This window comes from Tamandua tetradactyla, chromosome 10 (genome assembly GCF_023851605.1).
Source record: "Tamandua tetradactyla isolate mTamTet1 chromosome 10, mTamTet1.pri, whole genome shotgun sequence".
Classification (NCBI taxonomy): Eukaryota; Metazoa; Chordata; class Mammalia; order Pilosa; family Myrmecophagidae; genus Tamandua; species Tamandua tetradactyla.
The window spans coordinates 30964335-30984309 of record NC_135336.1 but is presented as its reverse complement, the minus strand read 5'-3'; positions in this window follow the sequence as shown (position 1 = coordinate 30984309).

Below are 19975 nucleotides of genomic sequence, written 5' to 3'. Positions count from 1 at the left end.
TCAGCACCCTGCAGTAATGATATTCCTTTGTTCTTCTTCATGCAAAATCATTTTTAAAATTTGTATATTTAGTTACTATCATTATATACTCTAGGCATTCCTAGATTATACCATCTCAATCTTTATCATCTATCTTTCTTTCTGATTTTATTTGTGCCCCCAGCCCTCCTCCCTCTATCATTCTCACATTCAGCTTCATTCAGTGTTTTAATATAATTGTATATTATATTACAATATTTATAATATTTGGTAGTATTGTGTAGTTTGTAGTATTGTGCTGTCCATTTCTGAGTTTTTACGTTCAGTCCTGTTGCACAATCTGTATCCCTTCCACTCCAATTACCTAATACCTTACCCCATTTCTATCTCTTGATGGTCTCTGTTACCAACGAAATTCTCCAAGTTTATTCACTAATGTCAGTTCATATCAGTGAGTCCATACAGTATTTGTCCTTTTGTTTATGGCTAATCTCACTCAGCATAATGTCCTTAAGGTCCATCCATGTTGTAACATACTTCATAACTTTATTGTCTGCATAATATTCCATTGTATGTATATACCACAGTTTGTTTAGCCAACTGTCTGTTGATGGACATTTTGGCTGTTTCCATCTCTTCACAATTTATAAGTAATGCTGCTATAAACATTGGTGTGCAAATGTCTGTTTGTGTCACAGAGATTTTAATTTTGATGAGGTCCCATTTATTTAGTATTTTTTGTTGTTGTTGCTTGTACTTTGGATGTAGTCTAAGATACCATTGCCTAACACAAGGTCCTGAAGATACTTCCCTATGTTTTCTTCTAGGAGTTTTATAATTCTTGTTCTTTTTTCTTTTTTTTGTTTAAATTCTTGTTCTTTTGGTTAGACTTTTGATCCGGACATCCCGTTTTGCTAGCACCATTTGTCAAAGAATCTATTCCTTCCCAATAAGTGAACCTGTCACCCTGGTCAAAAAAACTGTTGGCCAACTATGTGAGGATTGATTTCTGAACTCTCAGTTGGACTCCCTTGGTCTATATGTCTGTACTTGTGCCAGTACCATGCTGTTTTGATTACTCTGAATTTTAATAAGTTGAGATCAGGAAGTGTGAATTGTCCAAGTTTGTTCTTCTTTTTCAGGATGGCTTTGGTTATTTGGGGCCCCTTACCCTTCCATGAAAATTGAACTATGAAGCTATCGGTTCCTGAACTATTTTTGATGGCAGGTATTTTCTTTATAATTATTACTGATTCAGTCACTTTACTGGTAATTGGTTTGATAAGATTTTCTGTTTCTTCTTGGGTCAGTGTAGGTAGTTTGTATGTTTCTAGGAATTTGTCCATTTCATTTAGGTTATCTATATGTTGGTGTACAATGGTTCATAGTATCCTATTATACTCCTTTTATTTCATTGGGTAGTAATATTTCCTTTTTCATTTCTCATTTTAGTTATCTATGTCCTTTCTTCTTTCTTTGTCAGTCTAGCTAAAGGTTTGTCAATTTTATTTATCTTTTTAGAGAACCAAGTTTTGGTTTTCTTTATTCTAAACAATTTTTTTGTTCTATATTTTATTAATCCCCACTATTATCTTTTTTATTTCCTTCCTTTTGCTCACTTGAGGTTTAGTTTGCTCTTCTTTTCTAGATCCACCAATTATAAGGTTTGGTCTCTGATTTAAGATATTTCTTCCTTTTTAATGTAGATGTTTAGAGCTATAAATTTCCCTCTCAGTACTGCCTTTGTTACATCCCATAAGTGTTATTACAGTGTGTTTTCATTTTATTTGCCTCAAAGTATTTCCTAATTTCCTAGAGGTACAAGCGTAGTTCAGTGGTAGAATTCTCACCTGCCATGTGGGAGACCTTGGTTCGATTCCCGGCCCATGCACTTCCCCAAACAAAACAAAACAAGATAAAACCAAACAAACAAAAATTCAGCAAATGGTGCTGCAATAAGGGGATACTCATATGGAAAAAGAATGAAATGTAACCCCTGCCATACAGGATACAAAACAAAAAATATTGCCTAATTTCCCCTGTGATTTTTTTCTTTGACCATTTGCTGTTTGAGTATGCTTTCAATTTCCAGATATTTGTTCATTTTCTATTTCTCCCTCCATTATTGATTTCTAGTTTCATTCTATTGTGGTCAGAGGACAGATATTGTATGGTTTCAACATTTTTTTAATTTATTGAAACTTGTTTTATGACCTAATATATGGTCTATCCTGGAAAATGATCAATGTGTGCTAGAGAATTATGAGTATTCTCCTGCTGTTGGGTGAAGTGTTCTATATACATCTGTTAGGTCTACTTCGTACAGAATATATTTCAAGTCTTCTATTTCATTATTGATCTTCTATCTAGATTTTCTATCCATTATTAAAAATGGTGAATTTAAGTATCCTACTATTAATGTATTTCTCCCTTCAAATATGTCAAATTAGCCTCATATATTTTGGGACTCTGTTATTAGGTTCATATCTAGCAATAACTGTTATGTCTTTTTATTGAATTAACCCATCAATCAGTATCCAGTGTATAATAAGCTTCTTTTCCGCTTATAACAGTTTCTGACTTAAAGTCTATTTTATCTGATATTAGTATAGCTGCTTCAGCTCTCTTTTGGCTCCTATTTGAATGGTTTATATTTTTTTCATGATTTCACTTTCAGCCTACTTACGTTTTTGTATTTAAGATGCGTCTTTGTAAATAGCATATGGTTGGGTCATGCTTTTTTTTTTCTTTTATCTCTTCTTCCAGTCCCTGTCTTTTGACTGGAGAGTTCAATCCATTTACGTTTAAAGTAACTACTGATAATGCCAGACTCTTTTCTGCCATTTTGCTATTTAGTCTGTATAAGTTTATACCTTTTATGACCCTTAATCCTTCCAACAATTCCTACTTTCAAATTTGTGGGTTTTTTTTTTTTTTTTTTTGTATTGTACTATTTTGAATCCCCTGTCATTTCTCTCTGAATATATTTATAAGATGATTTCTTTGTGGTTACCATGGGGTTAAAATTTAACATCCTAAATCTCTAATAATTCTACTTAATTTGATTCCAATTTAACTTCTATAGAATACACATACATTGTCCCTATTCTCTTCTGTCCCCGACTATTTTTGTACTTGTTACAAATTATATCTTTGTACATTGTATGTCAAAATATTATTATTACTTTTTATGCATGTGCATTTTAGTACCTGTAGGAAGTAAGAGGCAAAGTTACATACCAAAAAATACAGTACAATACATATTATACTTATATGACTCTCTTATTATTTATATGCCAACTTGATCCACTGTTTAGTGTACGTTTCTTTCATTTGAAGAATGCTCTTTAGCATTGCTTGTGGGGTGAGGTCTAGTGGTAATTTCCTCTTCTATTTTTTATTTGGGAATGATTTAATTTCTCCCTCATTTTTGAAAGAAAGTCTTGACAGACATAAAATTCTTGGTTTTGACAATTGGTTCTTTCAGTAACTTTAAATATTTTATGCCAATGCCTTCTCATCTCCATGATTTCTGATGAAAAATTGGCATTGAATTTTATTGGGGTTCTCTTATACTTAACTCATTGCTTTTCGCTTGCAGCCTTAAGAACCATCTCCTTGTCCTTGGCTAACAGTTAGACTACACTCTGTCTGGACATGGTTCTCTTGGAATTTATCCTGTTTGGGGTTCATGGAGCTTCCTGAATGTGTATATTCATGCTTTTCAGTTTATTTGAGCAGTTTTCTTTCATTGTTTCTTTGTAGATTCCTGCTGTCCCTTTCTCTCTTCTCTCTGGGGCTCTCATAGTGTATATATTGGTACATTTGATGATGTCCCACAGATCTCTTAGGCTCTGTTCACTCTTTTTAAAATTCTTTTTAATTTCTGCTCCCCAGCTTGAATAATTTCAATTGTTTTGTCTTTGAGATCACTAATTCATTCTTCTGCTCTTCTAATCTGCCTTTGAAACTGCCTAGGGAATTTCATTTCAGTTATTTGGCTCAATTCCAGTATTTGTGTTTTGTCCCTATTGAGAATCTCAAAAAAAGGCCAATATTATTATTTCATTGTTTTCCTCTTACTCCTTAGTTCTTTCTCCATGTTTTCCTTTATTTATCTTGAGCATATTGAGCATCACTTTTCAAGTCTTTGTCCAGTAAATGCAAAGTCTAGTCCTCTTTGTTGATGGTTTCTGGATTTTTATCTTTGGATGGGACATTATTTCCTGTTTCTTTGTCTTAAAACCATTTTTGCTTTTTCAGACTTTACATTTTGATATTTAAATTCAAACTCTGGGATTTAGTCCCCTAGCTGTCTGTTCCTTAAGTTTGTGTTTAGCAGAAATTTTCTTGAATGCCAAAACAAACCAAAACAAAAACACCTTCCTCATTCTTTGTAAGTCGTTTCTGCTTTGGGGGGCAGTCTCTTTCAGAGAGTAACCCTCCTATCGAGCTGGAGGCAAATGTGCAGTGCAGGGCCCTCTCTACCTTATCTGCACTTCAAAGTAGCCATTCAGTAGCCATTGAGTAGCCTAAATATCCTTTTGGTCATAGAATTTCCTTATTTACAGTTTTTAGGAGTTCAAATGAATGCTCCCTATACTCTCCTGGGTGCTCTCTTGGGTGGTTTAATGCAGGTAGTCCTTTGCCCCATGCCACTTTGATTTAATTGTTTCTCATCCTGTTCCAAACTTCTGCAATCCATTTCTCTGCCTTCTAGGCAAATTCTGGGAGAGTGAATCTGAGAAAACTTCCCCGACTCAATCTTTCAGACTTCCACCTGATAGATTGGTGCTGACACACATGCATCCCAATATGTGTACCATGGCCACTCTGCTCCCTCTGGACCAGGGCCAGAGACCCACAGTGGGAGCATAAGTTGGCTCCACCACATGGCATGGAAAGAAGTTAGGGGAGTACAGCAAGGACACCAGAAGCTTCTTCTATGGTTTTTGATGCTGTATTTTCTTAATTCAGAACTTTCCCAGTTATTGAAGTCCTTTTACTGTTTTCTGTAGTTTCAAGGAAGGTTACTATCTTTAAGATTCCTCTACCAGTTTTGTTTGTAGGGATCATGGCCATCATTAGAACTAGCCTTCAGTGATCTGAAGTAACTAATCGAATGCAGTGATCAGTGATCAGACATCCCCCTCACTTCCCTGAGTTTTGAGGACTAATTCCTTATGTCCCACCCTGGCACCAGAAAGCCATTCCAGAAGCCTAATCTTCAGTCCCTACTGCTGCCTGCCATGAGGCTGAGGGATGTGATATCATACAAACTGCAGGGAGAGTGGACTCATTGGTATTGGCTGCAATTTACCTGCCTCTACCCTCTGCTCCTCCCTGCTGTGCTGTGTTCCATTAGATTCTGGATTTTCAAAATAGTTAATCCAGACAGTTCCTGTCAGTTAAGTAGTTGTTTTGATGGAAGGATTGACTCCTGGAGCTTCCTACTCCGCCATCTGAAAGGAAAGTTCATCTCTACAGAAGAAAAGTTACTAATCAATGTAGAAAGAATGTAAAATGATGATTTTCTAAGGCTACCAATCACTATTGTAAAAACTGATTTTAAAAAATTGAGGCATGATTGAACTATTGGGTAAAATATGTGTCCTTAAAATCACCTGGTTTCAAGTCATTTATACAGAGAGAACATGGTATGTTTACATGGAGAAATCTGGCAACACTGCTTTTGCCCAAGTGATCAAATTTAGTATCAAGTTTGACAAACTGATGACACATGCTACTCAGAAGGGCACAACATCCATCACAATTGTTTGACCTTAAGCTAATCATAGGGGAGCAATCAGGTACATCCAAATTGAGAAACATTCTTCAAAACTTATCTCAACTCTTCAAAAATGTCAATGTATTAAAAATTAGAAACAAAAAAAAGACAAGCCTGGGTTTTAAATTAAAGGTAACCAAAGGGAGATGATAACTAAATGCAATACACAATTCTTGTTTGGATCCTGGATTCACACACACACACACACAAATCTATGAAAAGCATTATTGGGATAATTTGGGAATTTTGAACATGCAATGTATATTATATATTAGTATGTATCAAGGTTAAAGTTTTCTAAATGTGTTAAATTGTATTATGGAAATATAGGAGGGTTGACTTTGTTTTCAGGAGATACATACTAACCTATTTAGGAGAGAAGCATCTTGATATTTGCTACTTAAATGTTCTCCAAAAAGAGAAAAAGAAAATGAGAGAGAAAACAGATGTGGCAAAATAGTAAACATTTATGAATATAGGTAAGTAGGATCTGGCATTCATTTTACTACTCCTGCAATTTTTATACAGGGCTTGAAATTTTTCAAAATAAAAAGTTGTGAGGCAGCCCATGCACTCCCCCCCCCCAAAAAAAAACCAAGCAAAGAAAGAAAGAAGAAGCAAATAAACACAAATTCAACAAATGGTGCTACAATATTCACATGTAAAAAGAATATTCACATGTAAAAAGAATGAACTGTTACCCGTGCTATACAGCATACAAAAAAAAAAAAAGTTGTGGGGCAGGGGTTGGGAGTGTTTGAAAAGGAAGGCAGCTTCTTCCATACTGATTCCCCAAATGGTGTCATATGTACCTCCACATACCACTTACTAGCCTTAGGTGTCAATAGCCAGAAAAATTAATGAATTAGTTTCTATAGTCCAGCTTTCTCCCTTCCCTACCCTTCACCAGGGTGTGCTTGGATACAAAAGCAGGAGAGGGGAGGAGGATGGAGGGTGTTCTTTGCATTGCCACCTCAGAGGGATATTCCCACTTTAAGCACCTCCCCAGAGGGCTGATGGTTGACAGAGCCTTATTACCATCCTGGGATAAGTACAGTTTGTTTTTATGATAGCGATTTGTTATACCAGTTTGCTGCCTGCCTGCTGTGTCCTTGTTAATCCAATAATCTATGTGAGAGAAGCAATTTGACGTATCTCCTTCCCATCTGCTGCCCATCATCCAATCTATATCTTAACTATCAGTGATTTATTAATGGTGTCTGAATTGAGCCCATCTCTGCTCCCCATTGGTGCCCTCCCCTCTCCGTCTGTCTTGGATACACTCCCTGGTATGTCAGGAAGCAAATTTAGCATAGAGATTAAAGGCAACAACACAATGATAAACTGAGCTTCAGTTCCAGTAGTTGCTCCTTTCAAAAAATTAACACTTATGCACATCTGCTCATTTACCAGATCCATTTCAGAGCCAACCACAGGAAATGTGAGAAACTAGATTTCTCATCATACTTCTTACTCAGTCCCAAACTTTGATTGTGTTAGCCGATCAAAGCTACTCATTGGTCCCTGTGTGCCACCCATCCCTGTGTGCACTCCTCACCCCCACCCTCCTAGGTCCCAGACCCTGATGTCTTTTCTTCAGAGACCAAAGGAGCGAGTAGATATTGGCTGGCCATGCTAGAGTAGCTCTGAAGAAGGGACTTTGTTCTCAAAGGTGTAAGCTTTGTTCTCTGCATACCAGGGCATTATGTGTGATTGCTGAGCTTTCTTTTTCTTACGTCAATATGGCCTGCCCAGAAGAACAAAGGTTCTAGGATGGCACTTCCCTGTGGAGGAGGCATAATGGTTTTGGGTGGGGAGAAAATAATGATGTATAGCAGCATCTGTGGGTCTGTTGTGGGCTGAACATGCCATTTCTTTATACTCTGTATTGATTTTTGCTAAAGAGTCTTGACGCACAGGTATAACACTATGGACCCACATGTGGTATCAGAAGAAAATGGGCATAGGATGGAGTCTCAGGAGCCCTTTGCTACCACTGGGAATTTGGAGGTTCCATGTAGCGGGAGCACTTATTGCATAGTGGCTAGCTCACTGGCTAAGTTTCAACTCTGACTTGGCAATTTGCTATCTGTGTGCTCTACAGCAAATTCATGAACCTGCTTAAGATTCAGTTGCTTCCTTATAATGAAAGTATTTCTCTCACATAAGGTGTTGATCAAGAGTAATAATTAATCTGTAAATTGTTTTATTTTCTATTTCACATCAAATGTGATCTGCTTTTTAATTCTTTAATGACCCCTTTGCCTTATTTTCCTTAGCTCTATATGCTTCAGATTGACCTTTACCTGGTTTATGTTTCTGCTCTCAGGCTTATATCACATAATATTCCTGATATCTCTTTCATTTGCTCTAGCTAGTGGCCTTGATCTCTCTACTGGGTGAATGATATATGAATGGTGATGGAATGGGCTCCTAATACATGGAGGGGCACTTCTCTGAGCTGATGAATTTTAACAAAAGGAAAGTGAAAAAAAGGCAATTGTTGTGACTAAAATTTACATTTAACATCCTTTTCCTTCCAAAGTTAAGGGTGGCATTTTAGCTTGTCACTTTTAAAGTTTATCCAAGGAGGTGCCCTATATGGCACAGCTGATAAATTCTATTTCAGAAGTGGCTGCAACTTGTGGTTTTGCAATGCTGTTATTAGTGTAAATATTTTGTCCTCACAATTAAATGTCAATTGCGTAAGGTAGGAATTATTTATTATATTTGTATTCCCTCCACAGAACTCAGCATGGTTTATTGTAGCCAGTAAGTGTTCAATAAATGCTCAAAGAACAAATGAGTGTGGTTTTAACTTCTTCAGGAGAGTAATATATTTTACAATGATTTCTTTTCCTTGAGTCCTTGAGTTGCTTTTTCTTAAAACTCTATATTGCAAAATGTTTTCTTCTGTCCAAGAGTTGCATTTCTTTCTAAAGAAAGCATCTCCCTCCATCTTTTCTTAATTAACAGCCTTTTCCAGTATGTTTTTTCCCCTTCTCTGTGGCAGTTTCCCACTATTGTCTGTTTGCAGCTGTTACATGGTTGAGAGACTGAGTAGACATGCTAATGAGGGCCTGGTATGTGGGAAGACCTCTCTAAATTCTCCTGGACTGGACAGGCAGCCTGTTCCTACTTACTCTTTCTAAAATAAGCCTTTAGTTGGCAGCCAAGGGATGGGTTATTTGCAGTTTCTTTCTGTGGAGGAAGTTCTTGCTTGGACTAGCTATCTGTGTTTCTATTTAAGCACAAATAAACATGGTGCAAACTCTTCACATCTATGCCACACTTCAAACTGGCTGATCCAGCCGTGTTCACAAACTTGTCCAATGACTGGATACTAGCTGTGGTTTATGTGTTTATTTTAATTAATCAGTTAATTTAATGAATTATCTTTTTTAAAAAAAATTGTCCGCATCCAGTCTTCTCCTGCATTGATCATAGACATATTCTCTAGAAAAGTGAGACATTGTGTCACTGAATGGATTTCATTGAATGGATTTAGGTCCTGGTCTTGGTCATTAGGATGCTCGTGACTGAAATTCAATGTCTCCATCAGGGAATTTTGAGCATTTCACCACTGTTTATTTATTCTTTCTAGGAGCTTTGAGAAATATTGATGGCCTGTTTTCCAAGAGTGGTTACAGAGGTGTCCGAATTTCCTAGTGTCTGGGATGGCGATGTGTGCTACTAATCTGAGAATCTCAGTCTGAGCCATGTATTTCAGATAGCATAATGGAATCAGGCTAGTTAATCCCTCTTTGGTATGTTTTGCAGCTGTTAGGATTGTATGACCTTTAAGCAAAGATACAGAGAATCTGACTGATCAGAGAACATGCTAAAGGGTACAGGTTGGAGGCCTGGAAAGATGAGAGGCTTTGAAGAAGGAATAGGGTGGTTGCCAATCATCTTGTTTATACAGGCATGATCTCAATGACAGAGATGCTTTTAGCTTTCCAGTATATTCTATGAGTCTTTTTATTCCTTTTTCCATGGGGATTCTAAGATGATTTTCTTTGGATAATATCCTGAAGTGACCATGCCTAGAAAAGTGGCGCACAGTAAAGACTTAAAAGAGTAGGTTAAGTCTTTTCTATTTAGGAGAACTTTGGAATATAACCACTTTACCCATGAGATGCCAGGCCACTAAAGACTTAGAGATCATATGGGAGAGGCTAGAATTATCTGGAGTTCCTTTGATTTATCCTCTAGCCTGCTTTCTTTGAGCACAGAAGAGAAGTATGCAAAAACATGAATTCCTCATCTGTGTGATGGTCTTTCCTTGAGGAGGTAGGAATAATGGATAGACAATGCTAGATTATTCAATTCTTGGAGATGTTTGTTTTATTTTTGAACTATACTTCTTCACCACCTTGTTCTTCTCATTCCTGCCTTTCCATGATAAGCATCAACAAATCTTTGTATGAGGATAACAGTCAGCATTTTCCCAAAGCAATCCCATCCATTTTCATATATATGCATCCATGATAATAATGGATTTGATTTGAAGTTAGTGCCAATTTCATTTACATGTGTCAGGAGCTGTGGGCTTCCTCAGTCTCAAAATACTCAAAATACACGACCACAATGCATTCTCTGAATTCTATCCCATGGCTCAGTTGTACCACTTATACTGCTCTAAATAAGTATTTAGGTTAAATTGCTGGTGGGTGGTTATCCCTTTACTCATCATTTGTCACAGTTTGGGGAATTCTGTATTGAAAGAGTCAACAGAAATGTGACTCTCACAGCTGGAGAAGTTGAAAATATGTGATGAGATAATCAGACTAATTGGCCAGATCTGGTAATCAGTAGGTAACCCAATAATTTTGGCATAGAAACAAACAAGACATTGAGTGGAGTAGGTTGATTTTTCCAACTAAGAAGAAAACATCCTTTTAAGATGGGGAGACTATTCTGGATAGAGATACTAAGATATTTTAATTTCTTTGTATTACATATTGATTTTGTTCACAGACTGTGAAACTAGTTACAGATGGTTAGCTGAATAATAATTGTGCTGTGTCAGTAATACAGGCTAGTGTGGGGAAACCATAGAGGGAGAAAACTTGAGAATATAGACCAAGTCAGCTTGTAGTAGACATTTCTGTTTAATCTAATGAGAATGTGACTGCATTGGAACTGCTATCACCAACAATAAAATGAAGGTAAAAATAACAAAGAGTCCCTCTTCTTTCCCGATGCCATGCCTTTCTAGGGATAGCTCAGGCTCTCTGTGATCTGTTATCAAGATGAGTAAGCATAGCAGTGGTTCTCCATATGTGGTCTCTCATTTCAGCAGCAGCAACAGCATATGAGCACTTTTAAAAAACATAAATTTCCAGGTTGCATTCCAGAGCTACTGGATCAGAAACTAGTGAGAAGAGCCTAAAAATCTGTTCTACCATGTCCTCCAGTTGATCCTGATGGACACTAATATTGGAGAACCACTGCTGGTCTATAGCCTTGCTACTCAGTTTGGTCTGCAGACAAGCAGCTGGGTAATGACTTAGGAACTTGTAAGAAATGAAGAATCTTTAGTCTTTCCTTGTAATCTTCATTTTAAACAAATCCCCAGGTGATTAGTGTGCTCACGGAAGTTCTAAAAAAGTGATTTACAGTCATTATCACCACTTCATTGGGTTTGATTTACTCCTCATCTGGTTTCTGCCTCTTCTGCTGTGAGTGAAACTACTGTAGGTACTGTTAGCAGTGATTTCTAATTGTGACGTTCAATGTCTATTTTTCTGCTAGTCCTCATATTTTATTGTTTCTCTCTGCCATATTTCACAGAGCCAGTCATTCCGTCCTTTAGATTATGTAACCCAATTTTAAGTATTTAAGATTATGGCACAGCATAATCTAATGAAAACTTTAACCATTGCTTCTGTGTTTCTGTTAATGGGTTAAATTTTGCCCTTAAAAATGGTACATTAAAGTCCTAAACACCAGTACCTCAGAATGTGAACTCATTTGGAAATAGGGTTGTTGCAAATGGGATTAGTTAACTTAAGATGAGGTCACATAAGAGAAGGGCTAGCCACTAACCCAATATGACTGATGTCCTTATAAGAAAAGGAGATGAAACAGGGAAGATGGCCATATGAAGTCGGAGGCAGAGATTGAGTTATGGTTCCACAAGTCAAGGAATGTCAAGGATTACCAGTAACTTCCAGTAGCTAAGAAGAGACAAAGAAGGATTCTCTATGGGTTTTAGAGGGAGCACGAACCTTATGAGATACTGATTTTGGACGTCTAGCCTCCAGAACTGTGGACAATAAATTTCTGTTCTTTTAAGTTACCCAGTTTGTGATAATTTGTTCCAGCAGCACTAGGAAATTAAGGCAGTCTCCATCATAGTTTCTCCCTTTTTGAGCCATTCAAGTGTTTGCAAGCTCTTTCCACCCTGCCCATCAACCTGGCTTCCATCCTCATTCTATACACTCTTTCTTGGTCATCTTAGCTTATATATTGATGACATCTGAATATAATTCTGGGCCATTCTCCTATATCAAATTGCTTGTGGGGTGTTTTTACTAATGAAAGTCTTGCAAGTACTGCAAACTCAAGATATTACAAATTGAGCTCCTCATTTTCCCCACTAAATCTCCTCTTACTTTAAGTCTCTCATTAGGTTGTTGTCACCATCAAACAGAGACACAGTTGCCATCAATATTTACTCTCTTCTCTTGAATAACAAAACCAAAATTTTCTGCTGGTTTATTCTTGTATCTTGCCACTCAGAATGAAGTCTGCATTTCCCTTCCTTCCTTGCAATCAGGCTGATCTACATCTTAAATTCTGGCCACCGAAGTGTAGGCAGATGTCTTCGATGGATTCTCTAATGCAAGGAGGAACATGCTATTTTTGCCATTTTTCCATTCTGCTGCCTGTAATATGGAGGTTATGATTCAGGCTCTAGCAACCATCTTTGATCATGTGGTATATGGGCCATACCAGGGAGGTCATAGTGGAGAGATGGAAGGAGATGGGTCCCAATGATGATAGAGCCAGTTCTAAATTGATTTTTATTATCTATAAAAGAAGTAGATTTCTCTCTTATATAGGTAGTTATTTTTCAGAACTCTGTCCTCACAGTTGAACCCTATCCAAAGTGATATGCAACCCATATTTAATTATCACCAAGACTTGCTGATTTTAGCTCTGAATATGTTCCGAATATGTTACCTTTAAATGTGTTCCAAATCTATCTCCTGTTTTCCATACCTTCTAAAACTGACCCTTGTTTAGGACCTGATCATTTCTTATCGAAATTAATTGTAGTACTCACCAAACTGATGTTTGAACCTCAATTCTGTACACTTCAAATTCATCCTCCATTGATGCAAAGAATCAAATTAAAACAAATATCTCATCTTTTTATTTCTTGTTTATAACTCTATTGATAAGCACCTTTTTCCAATAGAATACTGTATTAGTTAGGGTTCTCTAGAGAAACAGAATCAACAGGGAACACTAGCAAATATAAAATTTATAAAAATGTCTCACGTGATCATGGGAATGCAGAGTCCAAAATCCGCAGGGCAAGCTGTGAAGCTGATGACTCTGATGAAGGGTCTGGATGAACTCCACAGGAGAGGCTCACCAGCCAAAGCAGGAATGGAACCTCTCTCTTCTGAATCCTCCTTAAAAGGCTTCCTGTGATTAGATTAAGCATCACTCATTGTAGAAGACACTCCCTTTTGGCTGATTACAAATGGAATCAGCTGTGGATGCAGCTGATGTGATCATGATCTAATTCTATGAAATGTCCTCATTGCAACAGACAGGCCAGCACTTTCCCAACCAGACAAACAGGTACCACAACTTGGCCAAGTTGACACATGTCCCTGCCCATGACAAATACCTTTCCAGCTTTGTTTCCCACTAATTCCCTGTGCTCATCATACTGCCTACACATATGAAATGTCGTATGGTGTGTTAGGATTCACACCTCATAGTAAGTTGGTGGTCCAAGGTTAAGTGTTCTGTCTCTACTAAGGCCCAGTAGCAGGCCAAAAGCTACTTCTCAAAAGGATAATAGTTATCTGCAGAAGATGGTAAAGCTTTGCTCCAAAATCCTAAGGGTCTGCATTGTGATTCTCCTATAGGGGTCTGCCAAAAGTTCTGAACAGTATCTCTGTGTACCATTGACACTTCTAGCACCATTGGATCTGCTGGATCATATGGTCCAAGCAGCAGAGCAGCTTGTACAGCAGCCTGGACCTGTTGCAGAGCTTCCTCTTGTTCAGGTCCCCACTCAAAATTAGCAGCTTTTCTGGTCATTCAATAAATGGGCTGGAGTAGCACACTCAAATGAGGAATATGTTGTCACAAAAATCCAAAGAGACCAACTAGGGTTGTGCTTCTTTTTTGGTTGTAGAAGTGGCCAGATTAAGTGGCCAGAAGAATAAGCAAATTATTCTTCACCTCAGAGGGATATCTTGACATGTCCCACACCACTAGACACCTAGAAATTTCACTGAGGTGGAAGGCCCCTGTATTTTTGTTGGATTTATCTCCCATCCTCTGACACACAAATGACTTACCAATAAGTCTAGAATAGTTGCTACTTCTTGCTAACTATGTCCAATCAACATGATATCATCAACATAATGGACCAGTGTGATGTCCTGTGGGAGAGAGAAATGATCAAGGTCCCTGTGGACAAGATTATGACATAGGGCTGGAGAGTTGATAAACCCCTGAGGTAGGAGAGTGAAAGTATATGGCTGACCTTGTCAGCTGAAAGCAAACTGTTTCTGGTGATCCTTACTAACAGCTATTGAGAAAAAAGCATTTGCCAGATCAGTTGCTGCCTACCAGGTACGAGGGGATGTATTGATTTGCTCAAGCAATGATACCGCATCTGGAACAGCAGCAGTAATTGGAGTTACCATCTGGTTGAGCTTCCGATAATCCACTGTCATCCTCCAAGACCCATCTGTTTTCTGCACAGGCCACGTAGGAGAGTTGAATGGGGCTGTGGTGGGAATTACCACCCCTGCATCCTACAGTCCTTAAGAGTGGCAGTAATCTCTGCAATCCCTCCAGGAATCTGGTATTTCTTCTGATTTACTATTTTGCTGGGAAAGGGCAGTTCTAATGGTTTCCACTTGGTTTTTCCCACCATAAAAGCCCTCACTGCATGAGTTGGAGAGCCAATGTGGGGATTCTGCCAGTTTCTCAGTATGTCTATTCCAATTATGCATTTTGGAACTGGGGAAGTAACTACACTTGGGTCTGGGGCCCCCCTGGACCCACTGTGAGACAGACCTGAGCTAAAACTCCATCGATCACCTGACCTTCATAAGCCCCCACTCTGACTCGTGGACCAGAGTGATGTTTTGGGTCCCCTGGAATTAATGTCACTCCTGAACCAGTGTCTAATAATCCCCAAAATATTTGATCATTTCTTTTTCCCCAATGCACAGTTAACCCTGGTAAAAGACCATCAGTCTCCTTGGGAAATGCTTGGAGGAAGATTAACAATATGGATTTTTGGCAGTGTAACAGGGTTCTCCCCCAAAAGGGACCTGACCTCCTCTTCATTCAAGGGGCTCTGGGTCTGTAAACTGTCTCAAATCTGGAAATTGATTAAGGGGCTGTGAGTCTGTGTTTTTGTAATTCAGATTAGACTTCTGTTCACTTGACCTAGAACTCTTTGTTTATACAGCTCAAACAAGAATTTAGTAGACTACCCATCTATTGTATTTCTAGGTACCCCATGATTTACTGGCCAGTGCCACAAATCTATTATAATAGCCACGTCCACCCAGTCTTTGGCAATTAAGTGCTGCCACTTGGCTTCTGCCAACTCGGGATCCGGTCATCCCCATTGTGTTTAAGGATTCCAGTTCAGTGATAGCAGTTCCCACAGTAATATCTGACCTACAGAGAAGTGCAACTACAGAGCTCTTCAGGGATGATGGCGCTAGTCTCACAAATTTATTTCTCACTGTTCTGTTAAAAGGTACATCCTCCGGACATTCCTGGGGTATAAGAGCAGGCTTTGCATGATAAATCCACTCTAACATTCCAATCTCTCTAAGCCTCTGGATACTCTCATCTACATTATATGAGGGCAGTTTTGGCATTTCAACCTCAGGTAATGTCAGCCACCTTTTGATCCATGTTTCAGCCAACCATCCAAACAAACTGTTAATACTTTTTCTAACCCCTCAAGCTATAACATTAAATATGAAATCTCTGCTTTGTGGGCCCATATAAATAAATTTAGCCTAATCCAGCTGTATATTCCTCCCACCATTTTCCCACACCCTAAAAACCCATTGCCACACACATTCCCCTGATTTCTGTCTATATATATTGGAAATCTCACACAGTTCTTTTGGAGTATAACCTACCTCCTCATGTGTGATACTTTGTACCTCACCTTTAGGGACCTGTTGGGACTTTAGTCTAGTTATAGGTCTGGAAGAAATGAGGGATGGTAGGGGTGGATCATTAAAAGAATTAGAATCATCTTCCAAGTCATTTGCTTCAGGGCATTCATTTGCAGTTTCATCTGGTGAAACAGGATTAATAACTCTAGGGCTAATCCCTTCAGGAGGAGATTGGGTGGCCAACTCCTCAAGGCAGGCTGGAGGTGGGGTGGTTATGTCCTCAGGGCAAACTATTACAGGGTTATCTAGAGAAGACTCAGCATGACCTAGGGTTTCAACCTCACCCCTGACATCATTTTCAATCCATATGTCACCATCCCATTTTTCAGGGTCCCACTCCTTTCCAATCAATGCCCTCACTTTAACAGCAGACACCATGCAAGATTGAGATTTCAGTTTATGTTGTAAAGTTGGTACTCTAACAAGATTCTAAGTCTGATTTTCAGATATCTCAAATCTACAGCTATTGGAAATAAGATTTTCCTTCAGGACACTCACAGAAACATCTAAATCTGTCAGACGGCACTTAAGCTTCTTGTATGAAACCTTAAGCCCATCCCTTTCACTCATTAATGTATACAGTGTATCTAACAACAACCAGTCAACATCTCTATACTTACTATTTCCACAAAACTCTGTCAAGTTGTCAAAAACATTATCCCCCAGAGCCTGGCTTCGTATGAGCAAAGCATTAGAATAATTGAATGGTGATATTTTGACTATCTCTTTTGCCAACTCACTCCATGGATTAGCAATATCATTCTTATTATGGGTATCAGAGTCCTTAGCGCCTTTATGTCCAATCAGTTTAGAAAAGCATTCATAAAAACCCATTTCTAAGATTCTGTTTCTTAAGAACCACTCCTGGTACCAAGTTATATTAGTTAGGGTTCTCTAGAGAAAGAGAATCAACAGGAAATATTTGTAAATATAAAATTTATAAAAATGTCTCACTCCATGGGAACATAGAACCCAAAATCTGTAGGGCAGGCTGCAAAGCTGATGATTCTGATGGAGGTTCTGGACAAACTCCACAGGAGAGGCTTGCCGGCCAAAGCAGGAAGAGAACCTGTCTCTTCTGAATCCTCCTTAAAAGGCTCCCAGTGATTAGATTAAGCATCACTCATTAAAGAAGACACTTCCCTTGGCTGAATACAAATGGAGTCAGCTGTGGATGTCACTGACGTGATCATGAATTAATTCTAGGACTTGTCCTCCTAGCAAAAGACAGGCCAGTACTTACCCAACCAGACAAACAGGTACCAACACCTGGCCAAGTTGACACACGAAACTGACCATGACATATGATTCCCAGAATACCATTCAATATTTCATGGATCCATGCTGTTACTTTCATCCTGGAATACCCTGTTTTTATTTCTGCCTGAAAGGCATATTTGCAGTTATCACTCAAACTGCAGATTCTAATTCTCTAGTCCAGTGGAGACTAATAATTTTCATCGTGCATTCTATGAGCCAAACTTAAGAACATGTCACTCAAATGTAGGTATGTTTATTCATTTATTCAAAATTACATACTTGTACTATTGTATATATGTTATATATGTACATTACAAAACCTGCACAAAAATAGAAAAATGATTAGAAGTTTTCTAGTCTTATTTTCACTCCCATGGATTGCTTTGTGTCTCTTGGGATAAAAGGACTGTATTTGTGAGAACAGTTTTTCTAATCTGACCTGCCTTCTATGATGACTTCCACGGAAGCAGAATTGATTATGCTCTTTTTTTACCCCCGTAGAATTAAATTATCCTTTCACCTGTTTCTCCTTCTATTCTTGAAGTCCCTGAAGTCAGGGACTGTATCTTATTCTTTTGTAAAACTACCATCTATTGCTTGGCTAATATTCATTAATCAATTAATTCATTCCATCAATTGCCGAACAATATTTATTGAATTTCTACTATATGCCAGCACTGTTCTAAGTGCTGGAGATTTAGCAGTGAATTAATCAAAGTTCCTACCTCACTTTGCTTATATTTTGTGGGGGGACCTAGACAGGAAACAAACAAGTAAATGTAAATATAATACTATGTGTGATAACTTCAATGATGAAAATTACTCATGATGACATCATTTGGAAATAGACTTAAGTTGAGGTCTCCAACTGTTGTTTTGTTCCTGTTGAAACAGCTGAAAAACTTCCACCCCTGAGACAGCAAACAGCTGTGTGCTTCTCTTTACATGGTTTCTCCATACCCCTTCCTGTCTCAGCCAGAAGTATGAATCCTTTTCAATATGATAAACCACTTGGAGAGGCAGGCTTATGAAACACCTGCCCCTTTACCTTATTGCCCCAAAGAAAATTCGGGCATTTAGTTTTATAATTGCCTACATTAATCATTATGCACTTGACATGTATCCTGCTCTGTTGCTGAAACGTCATTCTAGCCTACCCTGGATGACGTGATTTAGTCAAGAGTGGTTGTTAAACTAGATTAGGTGATGACCTCTTGACCTTGCATCTCTAATTCTTGTTCTGGACCTAGCCCTGGATGTGAACCCTCCTTCCCAATATCTTCATTCCTATTAGTTCAGCCTGGGCATCTAAAAGGCCCTCAGATGTTTTTTCTACCACTCAACCTGTTACTTCCTGTGTGTCTTTTGTGGATACATTTCCTTTTGTCCTCAAACTTTCCCTCAAAGATTTGGCCCACCTTTTGCCTTTTTTCCAAAGGGCCGCCATTTCTCTCTAAACCCTCTCCAATGAAGCCAGGTCAGTGTTTTATTCTCCTTGTCTCTCACAAACAGGAAAAGAGGTCATGTCCTTGCTTCCCTGTGACCATTTTTAGTGCCTTCTCACATGATAGTAATGATTTTCATTAACATCCTTCCATTTGAATATGCTGTCTTCTTTCTGTTCTTGTTGCAGAAGTCTCCTCATATCCTGTATACCCTTCTACCTCCACATTCAATGCATGATTCTTATTTATTTAATACTAGAATGTTTCTTGTGATGCAGGCCTTCATGTGGTTGGTACTTTATAGTAAATACCCTGGCTTCATACTTCTTTAAAATCTTCAACTCTTATTGCCTTGTTCAAATTGGCACTTCTTGTCCTTCCTTTTGTTTCACTCCCATGACCTGTTTTTTGTCCTTGTGAGCTCCAGACTTTTCACTCTCCTTCTTTTTTATATGCTCTGGTCCAGGTTCATCAGCCTCTCTTTTCAGCAAGATTAGGTGCATGTTGAGTTGTGCTGGTTTGAAAGGAAGTATGCCCCCTAGAAAAGCCATGTTTTAATTAAAATCCCATTTCATAAAGGTAGAATAATCCCTACTCAATACTGTATGTTTGAAACTGTAATCAGATCATCTCCCTGGATGATGTGATTTAGTCAAGAGTGGTTTGTTAAACTGGATTAGGTGACGACATGTCTCCACCCATTTGGGTGGGTCTTGATTGGTTTATTGGAGTCCTATAAAAGAGGAAACATTTTGGAGAATGGGAGATTCAGAAAGCAGAGTAGAACGACATAGCCACAAGAAGCAGAGTCCACCCGCCAGCGACCTTTGCAGATGAAGAAGGAAAATGCCTCCTGGGGAGCTTCATGAAACAGGAAGCCAGGAGAAGAAGCTAGCAGATGATGCCATGTTCGCCATGTCCCCTTCCAGATGAGAGAGAAACCCTGAACTTTGTTGGCCTTCTTGAACCAAGGTATCTTTCCCTGGATGCCTTAGATTGGATATTTTTTTTTTAATTTTTTTTTATTAATCAAAAAAAAGAAAAGAAATTAGCACAACATTTAGAAATCATTCCATTCTACACATGCACTCAGT